We start from the raw sequence: 8398 nt of genomic DNA on the forward strand, positions 1-8398 counted from the left end.
ACTGCTATTAAGAAACTTAAGTCAAAGAGGTTTTGAATTGAGTAATAAATTTCTGGATTGTGTACACAATGGGGGATAAGGTCTAATAATCGACTATTCGTATATCTGAGGATGAGCAGAACAGCAATTAAGTCACACAAAAAAGAATGAAAGAGGAAAAAAAGTGAAAAGAATGAGAAAGAAAAAAAGGATCAAAAGTTCAGTAGAGCTAAAGCACACACACACACACACACACACACACTCACACACACACACACACACACACAGCACAGATATTGCCCCAAAATAAAAATTAGAAGAGGAAGATAAAAAAGGTTAACAGCAAACAATTTTTTAAAATTAAAAATGAAAACAAAAAATTTAAACAAATTTTAAAAAGTACAAAATATGAGTTCTTTGATTTTTTTGGTGTGGGTGGGAAGATACTGTATCTCCCTTGTGTCTGTAACCAGTCCCTTGTTGGAGTCTCTGGTCTGCTTGAGGTGTTTGATTTCCTGTGGGTTGATTGGTTTCTTAAGTCAGTTTGTTTGAGCATGCAGAAAAATGTTCTGCTTTACCCAGAATTTTGTGATCCTCCTCCAAGGATAGTTCAATGGGAAGGAGATCTGCTTTGAGTATCACAAAAGAGTGAGATGGCTGTTTCCTCTAGTCTTTAGATGCTTTGATGAGTCTTGGTTCTGGGTAGAGTGGAGGCCTTTCAGCAAGCAGTAGAGTTTCCCTGAAGGGCTAGCTTCTGAGACACTTACAGAGCCTAGCCTGGAGACATTCTCAGGGTTTATGTTTACTGAATTTCAGTTGATTGTCAAGACTGCTGTAGGGAGGAGCAGCCTCTGGCTCTGTTTAGCCAGTGAAGAAATCAACACTTGAGGAGGGCAGAGCTATCTCTGCCTGGGCTGGATGACTTTTCCCTGGGTGGAGCTGAGCCTGGCAGGTGAGGTCAGGTTCCTGTGACCTGCTAAATGACTCTTGTTTTCCTCCAAGGCCTGAGTTCGAGCTAGCTGCTCAGCCAGGCCTTTATCAGCATCAAAGATGGAGATCTCCAGTAGTGGGGAGGGGAGGAGTTGCCTTTCCTCCTCTGCTCCCTTAGAAGGAATGAGGATGTCAGGCTTCTACTCACAGCAGAGTCTTGGTACGTGGGTCGTCTCTGGTCTTCGCTCTGCAGGATGAAGCTGTCTGTTCCTTGTCAGTTCTTGCTGGTGTTGTGTAGAATCCCCTAGCCCGCTGTTCTGGGGCCTTCGTCCCGGACTCTCTGTGTTTCAGGTTTGGTGGCTATGGCTGCCACAGCCACCGCCAAAACCGCAGCTGAGCCTGCTGGCAAGTGCATGGACCTGTACCCTTGCCTGGATTTTCCCTTGCTGGCCAAACTATCTGTACTGTGATGGCACCCTTGGTGTGATTCTCTTGCTTAGGACTGTTCACTGGAACACTTAAACTGCTTCCTATGAGAGAACATATAGCCTCCAGCTTCTGCCTTACCATCTTCCCAGAACTCTTTTGAATTTTAATCATTTCTTGTTAATCTCATCTTTAATCTCTTTATACAAAATCAATAATTAATTCAAGGGAGGAGAAAGGAAAAATTTAATAACTCCTTACATTTTTCAATTTTCAATAACATAATATTACTTATATCATTTTCTGCTTAAGTTTTAGACTATATAACTCAATTTAGTTAGACCTTTCATAAAGCTATGTGTATTTTATTTATTTTATGTTGATTGTTCTTTCCAAAGCCTGCATGTCTAATTCCCTTGGTTTCTTTCATTCTCAAGTAATTAAGATTTCAAATTGAAGAATAAATTGAAGGAAGCAAACAAAAAATACAGTTCTTCTCATCTGATAATGCCTCTACAAGAATGAAGAAAGAGTTCATCTTGCTAAGGACCTATGATAGTATATCAAAAATAGAATTCATTGTTCTAGTTATTCCCTATCTTTGCAATGCAACTTAAATGATATAAAACACATTATACTGCTCAGGTACTTTTACGTTTTATCAGTTTTGCACATTATCATATGGACATTACCTCAGTCTACAACATTCCTTCATTATTCTGTCCTTGATACTTTTACACTACCAAGGAATAAGAAAACCAGTTTGATTTAAAGCATGAGACATTGTATACCTGGCTTCCTTAGAAGAAGAGCATGGTCAATAGATAATATTCCTTCTGGTTGCTCACTACCTGTAATGTTTTCTGTAATATTATTGCATTCTATTTAGTATTAAAAAATTATGGCTAAACTCAAAGCTCATTCATAGATGTTTATGTTAAGTATTTTGCAAGTTTTATTTCTCTCATTTCTTAAGATAACATTTGCTATATTGCTAATGTTATTATCATTTTAGTGTTGGGAAAAATTGTAATTAAAGGCACGAAGTGCATGGCCCAAAGACATACAGTGAGGAAGGAAATGAGTCACAGTCTCCAAAAGCCATTTAGCAATACAAAAATTGTAGGTAAAATCTCTCCATTCTCTTACACTCTCAATTCAATATTCATATTGTCCTATAATAATAGCATGCCAAATATTGCCCATGGTGATTGTTTTCTGTTACATTTTGTCTCCAACACAGACTGTGTTGGTGACATTGGGTTATCATGCACAGAACTGAGCTTATAAATTGATGTCCAAAGAGAGTCAAATTTCTTTTGTCCCACAGCTCCATTGTCCTTTTTTAAAAAGTACTAGAACTTTTAAATATCAACACTTACTATCTTTTAAGAATCCGAAACGAATTAAATTCACATGTAATCACTCCAAAATGCTTTAAAAGTTGGAGATGATAAAACAGGCCCCCATCAAGTAAACTTTCTTCTACTTTTAAAATTATTCTGAAAGCCTTGTCCTGGCTGGTCACACCTGTAATCCTATCTACTCGGGATATCTACTCAGGAGCCTGAGATCTATGGATAACTGTTGGAAGCCACTCAGGGCAGAATAAATTCATGAAATTATTTTTCAGAAATTATAATGAACTAGCAAAAAGCCAGGAATGGAGATGTAGCTCATATATTAGCTCATCAACCTAGAGAGGAAAGGCCTAGCAAGACCTTGAAGCCCTGATTTCAAACTCTGAGCATGCCAAAACACAAGCATGTGCATGTGTGCATGTGTGCATGCGTGTGTGTACACACACACCCCCACACACACATTTATTCAAAATACCTTCATATCAGCATATCAGTGTTCTGCATTAATTTCTTTGTTAACGTTATTATCTGGGTAAAATAGAGGAAATAATCTCTTCTATATCAGAAGATTTTTATACTTTTTTTTTTTTACTGTGAAAATACTGTACAGAGGGGTTACAATTTAATGGGCAAGATAATGAGTACATTTTTTATCAAGCATTGTAGCCTCCTCCTTTGTTTCCTCTTCCCATCCCTTCCCATCCTCCCCAGCCCTCCCACCCAATCCTCCCTGCCCCCCCACCAAAGTTGTAAAGTTGGTTTTCAACATAATGACTTGTACTTCTCATTGTTGCAATGGGTCCACCTGTAAAAATAACTGTACAGAGGTGTCATATTTATATGAGCAAATAATAAGTACATTTCCTAACAAGCATTGTTACCTCTTCCTTTCTTTTTCTTCGACCATCCCTTCCCTCCAACTTCCAAAAATAAACTCCCCTCCCCCTTCCCCTGTCTAAATTGTAAAGCTCATTTTTCAACATAGTGTCTTGTGCATCTCAACCTGTATCCCTATTTAAGTATTTTGTATTTCCCTTTCCCCTCCCCAAATTAGAGAAACGTATAAACAGGATGAAGGCGTGCCAACTTCAAATACAGTGAAAACAAGGGTTAGAGCGTAGGGGAGGAGCATATAAAGGAACAAAAAACATCACATCACACATTATAAGTATCTTAGAAACAATAGCAAGAAATAGAAAAACCACTTGTCTGATTCATTTCCGGTAATATCATCTTATCTGATATGCACATAGCTTATGATCTATTCTTATCCTAGACATATATTATCTGTTGAAAATAAGGGAAACCATGGGACCTATGTTTCTTTGGACTTGGCTTACTTCACTTAATAAATTTTTTTCCAAGTCTTTCCAATTCTTAACAAATTGGGCGATGTCATTCTTTCTGATGGAGGCATAGAATTTCATTGTGTATTTATATATATATACCACATTTTCATGATCCATTCATATTCTGTGGGCCATCGAGGTGGGCTCCATATCTTAGCTATTGTAAATAATGCTACAGGAAACATAGTTGTTCTGGGAGTTTTAGTATGGTCTATTTTGTGATCATTTGGGTAAATCCCCAAAAGTGTGATTGATGGGTCATAGGGTAGCTTTATATGGAATCTTTTGATGAGCCTCCATATTGCTTTCCAAAGTGGTTGAACAAGTTAACACTCCCACCAAGAATCAAGTAAGGTTCCCTTGTGGCCACATCATCTCCAGCATCTTTAGTTGTAAAAATATGGAATGATTCAAGAATTTGCATGTCAACCTTGCGTAGGGGCCATGTTAATCTTCTCTGTATTGTTCCAATGTTTGTGTATGTGCTGCTGAATTGAGCACAGAGCATTTTTTATATATAAAGTGTAATTGATTTTCTTAAACTAGACAATTCAAAGAAAAGTAAGTCTTGAAGAATTCTCGTGAAATTTTAGAACCATGTACCTCTTACATAAGCACACATTTAAGAATAGTCAAGATTGACATGTCAGAAACAAAATAACCCCAGATATTGTTGTTCAAGAGATGTGTAGGATCGGGGGGGGGAGGGTATTGGGTGGGGGGCTGGAGAAAGGCTGGGAAGGGATGTGAAGGGTAAACAAAGGAGGAGGCTGAATGCTTGATAAGAAATGTACTCATTATCTTGCCCATGTAATTGTAACCCCTCTGTACAGTATGTTCACAAAAAATAAAAATAAAAAAATGAGATGTGTAGGAGGACGAATTCAATTATTCTGTACAAGGCACCTGTCATAATGAACACTGCGGCAAGTGTTAGGGTTTGTTAAAAGTTTTAATGTTTTAAATATATTTAATTTTGGGAATTTGCTTATATAGACCAAAATTAGGACTGTTTGTCAGGTGATCCAACTTTTCTATAAATATTTAAGATTTATGGTAGCAGACATATGCTACTAAAAAGTACATTTCAGAGTTTATAGAAATATTACTAATGAGATGTTGCAAAGTCTTAGTGTAAAGAAGCAGAGTGAAGAGTTAAGACTTTGTTAACTGCACAGTTTATCTTAAAACTTTAGGGCTTCCTTACTTTATATGTTAGTGAGGAACAAATGATGATATAAGCCATATAAAAATGATGAGATGAGTCATAAAAAGCAATCTGAGTTGGTAACTTTAAAGACTACACATAGCCTATAAACTTTGTTGAACATCATAATCTTATTCATTGTTAAATGTACAGGAATGTGAGAATAGTAAAATTAAATATGTGAGTACATTTCAAATACTGAAAACCCTGGTAATTCTTTGATATTTTAATTCATTAATCATTAATATTTATTTATTTTGTTTCTATATTTGTAGTATTGTTTCCCTTGTAATATAATAAAGCTTTTTGTTATTCATCATCAGGAGGTACTTTGAGAAGGTTACTGGGATGGCCAAACCATTTTTTATAGTTGTATGTGAATTTACATAAAGCAAAATTAAGAACAAAATATTGATTAAAAAATTATCAAGTCCAGTCAGAATCAGGAGGGATGATAAATGTACACACTTAAAATCTTAGCCCTAGGCTGAAGCAGTGATATTACAGAGTTGAGGTCACAAAAGTGAGAGACTGTGTTTTGTTTTGCTTTTTACTTTGATTTTGTTGGCCATGGGGTTGAACTCTGGGACCTGGTTGCTGTACCTCAGCTCAAGGGTAGTGCTACCACTTGAGCCACAGAACCACTTCCTTCCTTTTCTACTTATGTGATGCTGAGGAATCAAACCCAGGGCCTCATGCATGCAAAGCAGGCACTCTACAACAGCCACCATCCCAGGTCCTGATAGCCTGGTTTTAAAAATTCATCTAAACAACATTTGCTTTCTGCTTTGGGTTATATAATGAAATATATGAATATCTTTTCATATTTTTGTGTATTTTTATACTTCTAAATTTATACTAACCCCAGCCACATTATTCTTTTCAAAGTCATATAATATCTCTGAGAGTTTGCTAATGTGAAAATTGTTTTAGCATTTTAAATTACTTCTGAGTCATTTTTATTTTTTTATTAAAATCATTTTATATTTTGGGTTGATGGATTATCATACATCAAATACCTTCAAATGTACATGTAGAGTCTAAAGATAACAGTATGAATATTCTCATACAGCTCTTTTATCTGTTATGCATTTTCAGTATTATGATATTTTTCCCTCTTTCACGCTCTCTCATTTCCTCTTTCTCTTTCATGCTCTATGTCTGCTACATAGAATTTCTCCTGGTCTACTATTATCCTTGAGGATCCACTGTCTTTGTGGGAACATGAGGGGATTATGAGTGACGTGATATTATTCTTTGACATTGTAAATGGCCAAACAACAGGTCTAGGAATTCCTTTTCACGTTTACTACTATTACAAATTTTATCTCATAGGAATCATTTGGATGGATATGATATTTTAACATGGTCTGTGAAGGTGGCTCAGTGGTAGAGCGCTTGCCTTGCATGCATGAGGCCCTGGGTTCTATTCCTCAGCAGCACATAAGCAAAAAGAAAAAAAAGCCAGAAGTGGCACTGTGGCTCAAGTGGTAGAGCGCTAGCCTTGAGCTGAAGAGCTGAGGGACAGTTCCCAGGCCCAGAGTTCAGGCACCAAGACTGGACCCCCCCCCCCAAAGGATATTTTAACCTGTGACCTAAAAGTTCTTTTTCTTTCACAAACAACCTTTGTCTTTGATTATCAGTTTGTAACTACATGTAATGAAAATAAAGCTCTCCTATTGGAACTAGACCGAAGTTTTTCACAGGGATGAAAAAGAAGGTAATGATGGAAGTGAGTACAATAGAGCAAAGTCCTCAGAGCAGTTTATCATGAACACTTTGTGAGAATGACAATGTTCTGGGAACTGAACAATGATATATATGCATATACATTTGTATATGTATATTTATTTATATATGCATATATGTGTGTATATGCCCTTATATTGTACACATATATGTTACTATACACACAAATTCACATATACATATACACGTATACATGCACACATGGAGAAAGACACATAATTACAGCCAACACAAGTTTCATTAGTTGCTGAAAATGCCTTAGATGGAATGCTTGGAAAAAAAATATGTTCAAGATGTATTTGTCTCTAAGATTTCTTTTACCACTCTTCTTATCTCTTTAAACTGGTAGGTTTTGACAGATTGGACTTGCAAAATGCAGTACACCTGATAGCAAGTTACTCGGAAATGTCAGTATGTAAAGATCATATGGTGTCTCCCTGATCCCCACGGAATGCTTGCTCTTATACACACTCTCAACAACCAAAGTAACAGGAGAATATCATGGTAAAGAATAAAATTATAAGCCATTAAATGGCATCCTTCTTTGAGCTCTTTTCCAACAGCCAGCATCAATTCCTAAACAGATTAGTGAGTCCTCATAAAACTGGACCTCAGGTCAGCAGGTAACCAACTCATGTGAAAAGTCCTATGAGAGAAATGCTGACTGAGGTCTTGCTGATTTTCTGGCCAAGAAAATAAGAAAAGAAGAGATTATTTTTAATATATTAAAGTTTGAGAATAATTTGTAACCTGTCAATAAATGTGTAGAACACAACTAAACCAACTGACAGAAACCTTGTCCATTTCATTTAATATGATCTTGGACTTGGTGAGTGATTTTACTTAAGTCTACACAGTAGAATGAGCATAAATCAAGCCAGCATTTCTTCATTTTTCTTCATTTAATATACAAAGATAGGATTCAGGTTGACCCATTGTAATAATGTTTTCTCCTCTTTTTGTGAATATTTATTATTAAGGAGTGAGTTCTAGCAGAGCACCAGTGGCTTACAGCTCCATACTAGGTGGGTTCAAATTTGACAATTGTAATTCAAAGCTATTCCAAGTAGATAAACCTAAGAGATTCTTTTCTCCACATGTGGTAAAAGGAAGAAATGAACGTGTGATTCAGGAGGTATAGAGTAAGCATTGGGAATTAAAGCCCAGATTGTTAGGTTTTAAAAGAGTAGTCGAGTAAGAACCACACAAACACGAGGTATTCAGGAAAGGGGTAAGTTTATTCATCATTCCCGCTGGCACCAGGCCATGTTGGCCCTCGATGCGGCTGGGAAAGTCCTGGGAAAGACCTGGAAAAGACCTGAGAAAGAGAGCATCTAGGGCTCGGCTAGGCCTTATCTAGGGTATGGATGGAGAAAGGTGTGGCCACATCAAATTCA

At 36.8% G+C, this 8398-nt stretch overlaps 1 non-coding gene across 1 annotated transcript; it reads right to left on the reverse strand.

The window, feature by feature from the left end:
- Positions 1 to 4439: 4439 nt before the first annotated feature.
- LOC138821668 (U6 spliceosomal RNA) lies at positions 4440 to 4546 on the reverse strand. Its single transcript, XR_011370185.1, has one exon. It is a non-coding gene; the product is annotated as a U6 spliceosomal RNA (small nuclear RNA).
- Positions 4547 to 8398: the final 3852 nt, after the last annotated feature.

This window comes from Dipodomys merriami, unplaced genomic scaffold, assembly GCF_024711535.1.
Source record: "Dipodomys merriami isolate MVZ:Mamm:240054 unplaced genomic scaffold, mDipMer1.0.p SCAF_925, whole genome shotgun sequence".
Classification (NCBI taxonomy): Eukaryota; Metazoa; Chordata; class Mammalia; order Rodentia; family Heteromyidae; genus Dipodomys; species Dipodomys merriami.